The sequence below is a fragment of the Camelus ferus genome, chromosome 11 (assembly GCF_009834535.1).
Source record: "Camelus ferus isolate YT-003-E chromosome 11, BCGSAC_Cfer_1.0, whole genome shotgun sequence".
Classification (NCBI taxonomy): Eukaryota; Metazoa; Chordata; class Mammalia; order Artiodactyla; family Camelidae; genus Camelus; species Camelus ferus.
This window is the reverse complement of record NC_045706.1, coordinates 63,481,032-63,493,259: the sequence shown is the minus strand read 5'-3', so window position 1 is coordinate 63,493,259 and position 12,228 is coordinate 63,481,032. Positions and strand designations below refer to the sequence as shown.

General features: G+C 48.2%; 1 non-coding gene across 1 annotated transcript; it reads right to left on the bottom strand.

Moving 5' to 3' along the window:
• Positions 1 to 3,793: 3,793 nt before the first annotated feature.
• TRNAA-GGC lies at positions 3,794 to 3,865 on the bottom strand. The gene has a single exon. It is a non-coding gene; the product is annotated as a tRNA-Ala (tRNA).
• Between the last annotated feature and the right edge of the window lie 8,363 nt (positions 3,866 to 12,228).

Sequence of the window (12,228 nt, the reverse complement as noted above, 5' to 3'; positions counted from 1 at the left end):
TGCATTGCCTAACCTGCTTTGTACAGCCTTTAGGTCAGCTCTCATCTCAGCAAATGAGTTTACTAATTCTACTTGGTTCTTTATAGCTTCTATTTCATTTTTGACATACTTTATATCTCTAAACACTATTTCTTTTAGTTCCTTCAGTACTTTGATCACTCCTTTTTTGAAATCTTGATCTAGTAGGCCATCAATGTCTATTTCCTTGATGGTGCTTTCAGGGGATTTCTCTTGATCTTTTAATTGGGAGTGGTTCCTCTGCTTCTTTACATTGCTCATATCTCTCTGGCACTGTGGCTTAAGGAGTATCAGTTATCTAGTTCTCCTGGAGATGGTGTGTTCTTAACGATTTTATCGAGAGGTCTTTGTGTCTATGCCCTGTTTCGTGAACTCAGCTTGCTGTTTCCAGAGGCCCTCTGTTGGCTCCCTCGTCTGTGCTGCTCCCAGTGGCTGTTGGCTAGCAGATCGCGTCCCCTCCCAACACTGGGTCAGGTGCTGAACTCTTACCTGGTGGGTGGGTGGGTCACTCCCCGTCCCAGCACCATGGTCAGGTGCTACGTTCCTGTCAGGAAGGCGGGTGGCCGCCCGCCCTCTCCCAGTGCTGGTTGCGCCACTGTTCTGTGCAGCTGCCTGCTCCGCCTAGGGTTGGTGCTCTGTAGGTGGGCTCAGAGAAGGCCATGGAACGGCCCCACCCCTGCTCCGTGACAAATCTCAGCTTCTTGTTTGTCTTGGCAGCGCAAGTTCTCTGAGGTGCCCGGGCAGAAAGAGCCTATCTGCCTCAGGCTGTAAACAAGTCTCAGTCCTGCCTAGGAGGCTGCAGAGCCCCCGGGTGCGGATTCAGGTCTCAGGCCTTCCCTGGCCTGGGCGCTGTGCACAGGAGGAGATGGAAGCTGTGGCTTCACCCCACCTCTCTTCTCGCTAGAAGCACCAGTAATGGTGGAGCAGGTCTGAGGAGACAAAGGCTATGGCGCCCCTCCCGCCAGGGCAAACCAGCTGTGTTGCTTTGCTTTTTTTGCAATTTATGGGGAACTGAGATTGTTCTGCTCAGTATCCCCTCCCAGCCATGATGTGCAGCAACCTGCAGTCCCCTGGGGCTGCCTCAGTGCAGCCACCCTAGTCGTCCTCTCGGCTCAGGCAGTGTGGCCCAGCCCCCAGCTGCCAGCTTGCGTCTTGGGCTGGGTGTTGTGGGGACCCTTTGTGCCCATTTAACTCAGTTCTGTCGGTCAAGGGGTGCTCGGGGCAGATATGAGCCTCAGAGGCTCCCCCTCTGTCCTGCTTGCCTGTCCGTTGGAGAGGGGAGACTCAGTGAATGAGTGCTGTTCCTCCTTTGCCACTCCCTCTCCGTGGGATTGGTCCTGCACTGTTTTGTTTTTTCTTATTTCTTTTTTCCTTTTCTCCTTTCTTTTTTCCTTTTCTCCTACCAGATTTTTGGTGTCTTTGTCTTTCAAAGAAGGTGATGTTCTGTTGGAGTTCAGCAGGTGCTCTGGCTGGCTGATTAGGTCCATAGATCTGAGTTTTGGTGTATTTGTGGGAGAGGGTGAGCTACGAGTGTCCTTCTAGTCCACCATCTTGCTTCTCCTCTCACAAATCTTTTTTCTTAACCTTAACAAATAAACCATCTTACAGCCTAACTGGCGAGGATCTCTTGAAATTTATGTCAAGATCAAGCATGCACCTCTCCTTGGAATCCTTACCTGCTTCTGACACCCAGGGAATTTTCCTGAAGAATAATTTGGTTCCAGGCCCTCTGGTCAACCTGGAACATGAATCCAGGGAGGCAAATTATTTTCTTACTTCCTCAGTGTGATTTATTTCTTTATTAGACCTGCTAACATGTAAGTAACACATAGGTAATGCAATAAACATTATAATCATCCTTTACATTTTTCAAGAAAGTTTCATTTTATAATCTCACTGATCTCCATAACATCACTCTGAAGGAAACAATCAAGACCAAGATCATTTATCTCTATTTTATAGACAAGGAAATGGAGTCAGAGAAATAGACTTGGGATGAGAATTCTGAGCCTTCTGACGCTTGTCACTGCTCCTGCTTAACATTACTAGCCATGTCATTTGATTGAATGAAAGGCAGTGGGACCACTCCAGCATCTTAGATGACCAACCCCACCTTTACCAATAGAGAATGTCCTGTTAATGGGGCTGTCCCTTGTTTCTTAGCCTGGGGACTGCAGGGAAGGGGTAAGTATGGAGGGAGTATGTTGGTGGGTTGAGAACATCTGGTTTGCATTTGGCATTGGAAGGGATGATAACTCTGTTACCCAGGTCTATAGTTTCTCTTTCTGATTTATCATCCGGGGCTGCAGTGGTCTACCCTGGAGCAGGATATCATTGTTAATGGAGGCACTTTTCTTGTGAATACTGGAAACTCAGGGTCACCTACAGGGGAGGACTGTGTGTGCAGATGGTGATGGAACAGCTCACATCAGGCTGGGGCTAACAAAGACTAAGTCAGCATAAGGGATCTCTGGACACATTTGCTGATAGATCCACCCGAGTGTCAGAGCCACATGCTCTGCCTAGGTCTGGGCTGTCTGGTGGGCTGCTTTGCAATTGATTCCATAAAACTCTCCAAGTGGAAGGTCAGATGCAGACTCAGAGCACCAGTCCCAGAGCAGGACAAAGTGTGACTAGGAGTCCTGAATCCCTAGGGTGCTGCTCACAAGAAGCCTAAGTGTCCCCAGGGTCCGACAGCCTCCCTCTGGGAAGCCTCCTTGCCTCCCCAGATTGGAAAGTCAGGTTTCCCCTGCAGATGCCCCAGTTATCCAGGCGACTCCATGTGTAGTTCTGACACTAACATCAGTAGTCTCAGCCATGTTCTTATGAATGATGCTAAACAGATGGCGCCAGTCCAAGCCTCAGCTTCACGCAGACAAGTAAGATAACACGGTTACTGTGTGAGGATTTTTCTCAGCCACCCTTTCCCCCTTTTAAAAACTATTCGAATGGTTTTCCTGCTTTGTTCCCATTCCCTAGACATGCTGTAGGTTTTCCTGCAACATAAGCTTGTTGTATGATTGCCTATCTCCCTAATGTTTTTAATGTAGTTTAATAACTTAGTTCTATCTTTGATTATCTCATTGGATGATGAAGTCTGGATTGATGTATTTGGCCTCTCTCCACTTCCCTTGTAATAGGAGAGCAAAAGGAATAGACATTTAGATTTCTACTGCAACCTCGACACTTACATTAGCAGTAAAATCTCAGGAAATTGTGTTCTGCTTTTGAATGAAGAAGATACCCTCTTCATGTTCTTCTATTTGTCATATTTTCAGCCTCTAAAGTACTTCAATTGCACATTCTGATGGAAACACCTGTTGGACACTCTTGCGCTGAGAACAAGGGAGTTGATGCCAGCATTACAGCTTTTGTGCTCTGGTGTCCAGCTTTGGTTCTGGGAGTGACACGCAGGCACTGGGTGGAGATGCTGGCTTGTTCCCACGATGAGACTCTGGGAACTCCACCTCCCCCAGTTCCCAGTCGCCATGGGTCCTGCCACCTATCCCCACTCCCTTTCTCACTCTGCTCCCCAAGACTAAAGTTTATGAACATTCTGCAGAGAGGATGCCCTAAGATTCTCACTCAGAGCCTTTTTCCTTTTTTTAACTTTTGCCTGTGTTTAACAAGTTTAGCAGAGATAATAGAAGAAAGAGGCTACATATTTATAGAAATGTATTTTTTTTTTTACAAAATATATCCAAAGTGATTAAAAACATTATTTATTTGTTTATTTGGGGGGTAATTAGGTTTGTTTGTTTGTTTATTGTTTTAGTGGAGATACTGGGGATTGAACCCAGGACCTTGTGCATGCCAAGCACACACTCTACCACTAAGCCATTCCCCCTCAAAAAAAAAAAAATTTGTTAAAAAGTACCAGCAAGTATAACTGTGGGAGGCTGGATAATAGTCCCCAAAGATGTCCATGTCCTAATTCCAAGAACCTGAACATTTATATTGTAAGAAGCTATTAAAGCAGCTGATGGACTTAAGACTTCGAGCCAGCTGACCTTGAGACAGAGAGATTATCCTGCCTTTGATGCACTCAGAAGGGCCCCCAAAAGCAGAAAAAGGAGGTAGAAAGGTCAGTGTTGGAGGCATGCGAGGTGAGGACCAGACTAGAGTTTGCTGGCTTGAAATCAATCGATGGAGGGAGGGACTGTGCACCAAGGAAGGTAGGCAGCCTTCAAAAGCTGGAACAAGCAAGCAAATAGATTCTTCTCTAGAACGTCCTGAGGAACCAGCACTGCCAACACATTGATTTTGGTTCAGTAAAACTGATTTCGGAGTTCTGTAAGATGATAAATTTGTGTTGCCGCTAAGTCTGTGCTAATTTGTTGCAGCAGCAATAAGAAACAGATACGGTAACATATCCCAATGCCTGATTTTCCAATAACATATCCCAATGCCCGATTTTCCAAGCTTTTGGACATATGAGGTTATTTCTGTAAATTATGTAGAGGTCCCAGAACTCAGGGCCACCTAGGTCACCTATGGGAGGACGGTGTGTAGGACGGTGTGTACAGACAGCTGCCACCCAGCCCCAGCTCTCTGCTTGTACTTGCTGTGCCTCTCCTCTGGGGCTAGAGATGTTGCCTCTCCTCTCTAACACCACCCGGGACAGAATTGGCCTCAACAGAATCATCTATTTCCAGCTACACTTGAAGAGGTGTAGTCATGCCCCCTTTTGCCTTCTTGGAAGCAGCTGGCTTGTAAGAAGTCTGGTGAGTCCCTAGTCATTCCAGTTGGTTGCTCCAGCAGGAGCCTCTGGTGTGAGTGAAGTCATTGTGACCCTCCAGCCCCATATGAGCCAGCCACACTGTCTCCACTGACCACAGTACAGACTTCTGAGCAAATAATGCCAGCAGGGCATAACAGACAGTTTACTGGGTTTCTTCTCTACTCCTGGAGGAACCCCATGGTCCTTGACAAGAGGGCAGAGTTGGTGCCTGGCCTGTGTCCCTTCCAGTCTCCTGAAACAAAGCACAATGGACTACCAAACAACCAAAAGTGATTTTATCAATAAAAGGGGAAACTGGAGACCAGAGAACCCGAGTCATTTTCCCAAGGCCACGCAGCTAAGTATGAATGAGGATTGATACTCAGGTCTGGGGATCCAAGCCTGCTGGGCCAGGTTGGTTCCTACTGCAAATCATTTCTTTTACCCTACAATTATCTCAGATAAGCACCAAATACCATCCTATAGTTCTACTTGACTGAGATTTAATGAAGTTAGCCTTCACATTTTCCACATGCGATATTTTTCTTGTTTTTTAGGGTGATGAAATTATTCTGTATGATATTATAGTGATGGCTACATGTCATTATGCATTTGTCAAAGCCCACAGAATGTACAACATCGAGTGAACCCTAATGTAAACTATGGACTTTGGTTCATAATATGTGCCCATGCTGGTTCATCAATTGTACCAAATATGCCACACTGACGAGGGATGTTGAGGGTAGGGGAGTATATATGAGTGGGTGGGGAGGGCTATGTGGGAACTCTATTTTCTGTTCTATTCTGCTGTAAACCTGAAACTGCTCTGAAAAAATAAAGTCTATTAAAAGATTATTGATTTTTGGGGGTTGATTAATTAATTTTTTAATTAATTAATTTTTAATTAATTAATTAATTAATTTTAATGGAGGTACTAGGGATTAAACTCATGGCCTTGTGCATGCTAAGCACGCACTCTACCACTGAGCCATGTCCTATCCCCCATATTTTTCTGTTCTTTAAGTATCCAAATTTTCTTGATGTAGCCTCATATAAAAGTATAACTATTACAGAGATAATCCATAAAATTTGATTAGGTGGAAAATTAGGAAGTCCAAATGCAGAAATCATTGGTTTGGGGACTCGAGGATACAGCACCCTTCCTACCTTCTTTAAGAGACTTTGCAACACAGAAAGAGGCTGATAAAGCATAAATATCAAAAAAAAAAAAAAAAAAAAAAAGCCTTCACGTCTGGGAATCATTCTGATTAAGACTTATAATTTGGCTATGCTTAATTACTACGTATAAACCACTTTCCGAAATGGCTTCTATTTTTTGGAGTCCCTGCCTGCCTGCTGGGATTGCTGCCTGCTGGTTGCTCCTTGGCCCTCCAGAGCTATGCTCCTGCACCCTGCCGAGACACCCACCCTTCCGTGGCCGGACTCCCTAAGGCTGGCCCCATCTGGGCTGCTGAATGACACCTATCAGAAAGTTAAGGCCCAGCTGGGACCTAACCTTCTGGGCCTGGAACATCTAAATTACCTCCTTGCACACAGCTCAGGCAGCAAAAAACAAGCCAGGTGCTTGTAGTTCTCTGTTGTAGGCATAAAATGATGGCGTCATGAATCCTAATATATACATTCAATTAGGAGTTATTTATTAGAGACTCGTCTGAAAGGGTACTCCAAAAGTTAGCCCCCTTCTCCCCAAAGAGTCATTCCATACGTATTGAGAGTCAAATGTGACACTAAAGCAACGGAAACAACCTAGAGGGAGAGAGGTGAATATTCATCAGATTCCAGGGTGAACAGAGCTCTGTAACCGGGCTGCTTGAGGACAAGTTAATGTACCAGAAGCCCCCCTGGGAATAACACGGTAATTGTTTAGAAATGATGCCAGGTAAGCTACTTGGGGGGGAGGGAGATGTCAGGATGCTCGGGGAAGATGACAGTATTGCAAAACTGCCTTCTGGAAGCTGGGGGACCTTGCTAGAAACTGACCTCGTGCTCTGCTGAGTATTGGTAGTTGGTTTAGAGACAGATAGCAGCCCGGCACAATGAAGCGGGGGAAGTGGAGGTTTTAGTGGTGGTAGGCGAGATATCCCGGGGGATTGGTTTGTATTTTGGACAAATTAAAAGCCTCTGAAGAAACAATGAGAAGAAATATACCACAAGCAGAAATAAAATAAATGACCAACTGAGGAAAATGCAGCAACTATGATGGAGGTTTGGTTGGCATGGTCTTATTAATCTCCACGAAAATCTCCCATGCTCCAGAACAAACTGTAAAGGACATGTGGTTGGGTCCAGATGCTCATTTTCATGGCCAGTGCAGATGTGACCAGAAAGTCTCAAAAGAAAGCTTGCAGATGGCCAAGAAGCATTTATGTAGGGTGTCCCAGCACGATGTCCTTTCGAGAGGGCAAGGGGCTGCCTGTGGACACAAAGCAGCACCCCCCTCATTCTAGTTCTGGGCATGCGCTCCACGCGGAGGAGTGGGGACCACCCACGCTGTCCTCAGAGCCTAAATTTAACTCCAGAGGCATCACAGATCTCTGAATCCCAGAGCACCCCCCATGGCCATCCAGCCTGTGTTGGAATACTTCCCATGCCAAGGAACTCACTTACTTTTGAGACATTTCTTGATAGATTTTGAAGAAGCATGCTACTCAGAGCAGGACCCGTAGACCACAGCATCTACATCCTCTTTCTAGAAATGCAGCACTCAGGTCCACCCTGGGCCTTGACAAGATCCCAGGAGCTCTGCACACACATTCAAGTGGGAGGAGCACTGTCTCAGGGTGGGTCTCTGAGGACTGAGCTGACAGCAGCTTTCCTCTGTTGGAAACGAATAATTTTTTTCTCTACCCATCTAGGTTCTTCTGGTAGGCTTAAAAATTAAATGTACATCAGACAGATTAACCAGAGAAAGCAAAATTTAATTACATACATGGGCTCTTGGAAGAGTATGAGACCCAAGGACAAGTCAGATAATTGAGGCTTATAAACCATCAGTGAGAAGGAGAAGCGGGTAGGGTCTTGGGACTAAAAAGGGAAGGAAGATGAAAAAAGCCAAATATTTGGTAAACGAATATTTACTGGGTCCAGCAGAGACATGGAGACACAGAGGAATTTTAACAAACAGACCTGGCTAGGTTCCTCGCTGTCTACACACCTACGTTTTACTACTGTTAGCTATGGTGACAGCCCCCTCACTGGAACAAGTCCTCTATCCACAGTCTTTTCGGCAATTAGTGAGAAGGTTAAGGGTTCTTACTGAATCTTTCAGGCCTTGATTGTTCTCAGCTCAAAATAATCCAGATGCCAAATGGCATATGTTAGGGTGGTCAGTTCTCCTCCCCTGCACCTCCAACTCTTACCCACTGGTCTTAGTTTTACTTAGGGGATCACGCGAAACGATGCTGCTCCCAGTCCTGCATGGCACGGGTGACAGAGGCACATCAGTCTGGCCCGGGCTGGGGGCAGGGTCCTAGGCTGGGGAAGTGAGCCACTCAGAGGGGAGCCCACGTTTCAGGTGGGCAGAGGTGGGGAAGGCACAGCTGGGTCAGAGGATGATGTGAAGGGCTTTATGCTTACAATCAGACCTAAGGTTGGTGATGGAGAATGGCCCAGGTGTACCAAGGCCTTGAAGATCACAGTGAGGATTTTGTTCCTGGACAACAGGATTTTATTCCATGACTTTCTTTCAGGAAGATGCCTTTGGAGATCATGCAAAGGGAAGAAAAGAAAGGGTGATTGGAAGCTGCTGGTGAAGGATGGTGAGTGGTGCTGAAAGTCTGGGTCAAGCAGGAGGGTTGTGAAGTGGCACCAGATCCAGGGCCCTGGGCTGGCTCAGGTGTGTGAGGGTGATGCCTCCACCACTCTCCTGCCCAGGTCTCCCTCCTCAGCCCCAGACACAAATCTTCCACTGCAGCTTCTCTACTTGGATGGCTCATAACCTTGTTATGAGTGAATGATGTGCCCTTTAAAATTCATATGTCAAAGCCCTAACCCCAATGGGACTGTATTTGGAGACAGGGACTATAATGAGGTAATTAAGGTTAAAAGAGGTCTAAGGATGGGGCCTTGATCCAGTAAGATTAGTGTTCTTATGAGAAGAGATACCAGAGAGCTTTCTCTCTCCCTTCACCCCTTTGTCTTCTGAAGATACAGTGAGAAGGTGACCATCCACAAGCCAGGAAGAGAGGCTCTCACCAGAAACTGAATCTCCTAGCACCTTGAACTTGGATTTCTGGCCTCCAGAAACTGTGAGAAACACACTTCTGTTGTTTAAGTCACTCAGTCTGGTATTTTGGTATGGTAGCCCGAGCAGACTAAGATAAACCTCGAATGCAGCATCTTTGAAAGAGAACTCAAAAATTTCCTCCAGCACCTACCCTCCTCTATGCTCCACATCACTGAATAGGCCCCTGACTTTTCCCTCTCCTGGGTGCCCTGCACATAATCAGTCAAAGAATGTTTTGCCTTCATTCATTTAAATTCTCTCGAGTCCACTTCTCTGACCCTCGGCCTGAGGCTTGGTGCCAGACACCCGAGGCCCCAGCCTGGATGATTTCAGGAATTTTCCAGGAGACTTTCCTGCCGCTAGTTCTGCCACTCACCCCTCCTCCTCCCTCAGTGCTGTGGGCATCTTTCTAGAGCCTTCTAGAAATACTCATTCGACTAAGTTACTTGACAGGCCACACACACCTGGGGCCCCCACTGCCCGCTGCAGGAAGTTCAGATTTATTCTTCATTTTATTCTTCACCAGGTGTCCTCTCTGCTCCCACTTGTCATCCTCTCTGTGCCTTTCCACCCTCCCTCCCTTCCTCCCTCATACACACTGCCAGTGGCCTTGAACCTGCTGGGCTCTCTGTGTATTTCAGCCTCAGCACACTCGCATCCTTTTCCCTGGGGTGTCCTTTCCACTCCTCCTCCTCCTAACTCCTTCACTCACCCTTTAGCTCAGCTGAGCTGGCTCCCATAGGAAGCACCTCTGCATCTCCCCAGACCCCTCTGGCCAAGGCAGTGGCCTGTAGGGCCATGTGGCTGCCAAGCACTTGAATTGTGGCCGGTGTAACTGGAAACTGAACTTCTAAGCTGCAGGTGTAGACTACACAGCAGATTTAGCCCAAGTTTAATATTGATTCCCCATTGAAATGATGATATTTGGAGTATATTTATTTAAATAAAATATATTATTAAAATTAATTTCATGCTTAAAGATTTCTAAAACCTGTAGCCACATGAAGATTCAAGATTACGTGTGGGGCTCACATTATAATTCTTCTGGGCAGTGCTACCCTAGACTGGTGAGCTGCCTCTCCTTGTGCTCCCAAAGGGCCCTGTCCTTCTTTCTGGAGTAACACACATCAAACTGCCTTGGAATCACTGATTCTTTGGCTGTCTTCTCCAAAAGGGTCTGTTTCTTGAAAAGGTATACTGGACCTTGGTCAATAGAACATCTCCAGCATCTAATCATGGCAGTTTGCACATAGGAGATGCTCAAAAAGATTGAGTGGAAGGAAAAAGCAAGGGATGAAGGGAGGGTCCAGGGTGGGAGGGAGGGAAATGGGTAGGAAGGAGGAGGGAAGAAAGGAGGCAGAAGCACGGATCCTAGCACAGCACATGGAATGATGCACACCCAGGAGGCTCTGAGAGGGCAGCAAGGGGCCCTTCCCCAGGCCAGGAGGGTGCAAAGCTCTTACTGGCCTGGCTCTAGAGAAGCCAGCTGGTGGGGACAATGACTTGGGTGTCACTGGCACTAGAGTAGGCTTTGTGGCGGAAATGGATTTCCAACGCAAAGAAGAGCTAAACAGTGTCGGATGTTCCCTCATCCACATCCTCCAAGGTCTGGAAGAGAAATACTTTATTTCCTAACAGGATGCAACCAATAATCTTCCAGACCTTATTATTTCAGGGGAAAGTATCTTCTCCCTCATCTTTCAGTTGGTATGATGAAAGCATAATGGATTGTAGGATTTATCTACCTGGCAGGCCTTCTTACATTTCTTGGCCCATGGGCCATAAATCGGCCATAAATCATACTGGGTCTCGTATGCAACAGAAGTGCAGTTTGCAGGAAGGTGGTGCTCAGATGCAGTCTTTCCTTGCTGTCCAACTGGGGAGAATGCTCACCAGACTGACAGCTCTTGCCCTGGACAGAGCATTCCATGTGGTGTAATGAAATTCATATGCAGAATATGCAGGTGAGGTGAATTGGATGAGTTAAAGAAATCTATGCAGGGAGTAAGACATCAAATAAAACTTGACTTGCGGAAGACGGAGAAGATGGCGGAGTAGAAGGACGCTCGCAGGTCACCCTCTCCCACAAATACACCAAGACCCACATCTACAGACCCACTCAACCAACCAGAGCACCTGCGGAACTCTGAGAGAACATCGCCCTCTTCAAAAGATAAAGACGCCAAAAATCTGGTAGGAGAAAAGGAAAAAAGAAAGAACAAAAGGCAAAGCAGCGCGGCACGGGTCCCGCGGGGAGGGAGCGGCAAAGGAGGACTGGCGCTCGCTCGCTGGGTCTCCCCTCTCCAACTGAGAGGCCAGCGGGACGGAGGGGGAGCCTCCGAGGCTCGGATCTGTACAGAGCAGCCCTTGACTGACAGAGCTAAGTTAAACGGGCACAGAGCGTCCCCCCGACACCCAGCCTGAGACGCAGGATGGCAGCGGCGGGCAGGGCCAGGCTGCACAAGCCGGGCGGAGGACGGAAGTGGCTGCATGGAGGCAGCCCCTGGGGAACGCAAGGGGCTGCCCGCCGTGGCTGTGGGTGCACAGGGCAGAACAACCTGGACCCTCCATAAAACAGCAAGGTTGATGTGCTCTCAGGGGAAGGGTGCACACCCCCATCTCTGAAATCCCGCGGAAAGTTTTCGGGGGAAGAGAGGCGGGGCTCAGGCGCAGCCGCCATATCCTCCGCGCTTAGCACTCAGGCGGGGGCGGGGGCGAAACCTGCATCCGCACCGAAGGGCTTAGCAGCCTCAAAGGCCAGACTGAGACTGGCCTGCAGCCCGGGGCAGACAGGATCCTTCCATCCTGGTCCCTCAGAGAACTTGCTCCACAAAGACAAACAAGGAGCTGGGTTTTGGCTCAGAGCAGGGACAAGGCTGCCCCTCGGTCTTCCCCGAGCCCACCCGCGGAGCGCCGACCAGGGCGGAGCACGCAGCCGCACAGAGCAGCAGAGCTACCGGCAGCAGCGCAGGTAGAGGGAGAGCGGCCCCCCCCCCACCCCCGCCTTTCGGGCAGGAACACAGCTCCTGAGGGAGGTGCTGGGAGGGGCACGACCCGTCCTCCTACCTGGCCAGTCTGCAACATCTGACTGTGGCATCCGGAGGGGCAGCAACCCGCCCGCCCACAGCAGAGGAGAGCTGCACCTGACCCCGTGTTAAGAGGAGGCACGATCTGCTTGCCGACAGGTGCTGGGAGCAGCACAGAAGAGGGCGCCAACGGAGGGCCTCTGAAAACAGCAAGCTGA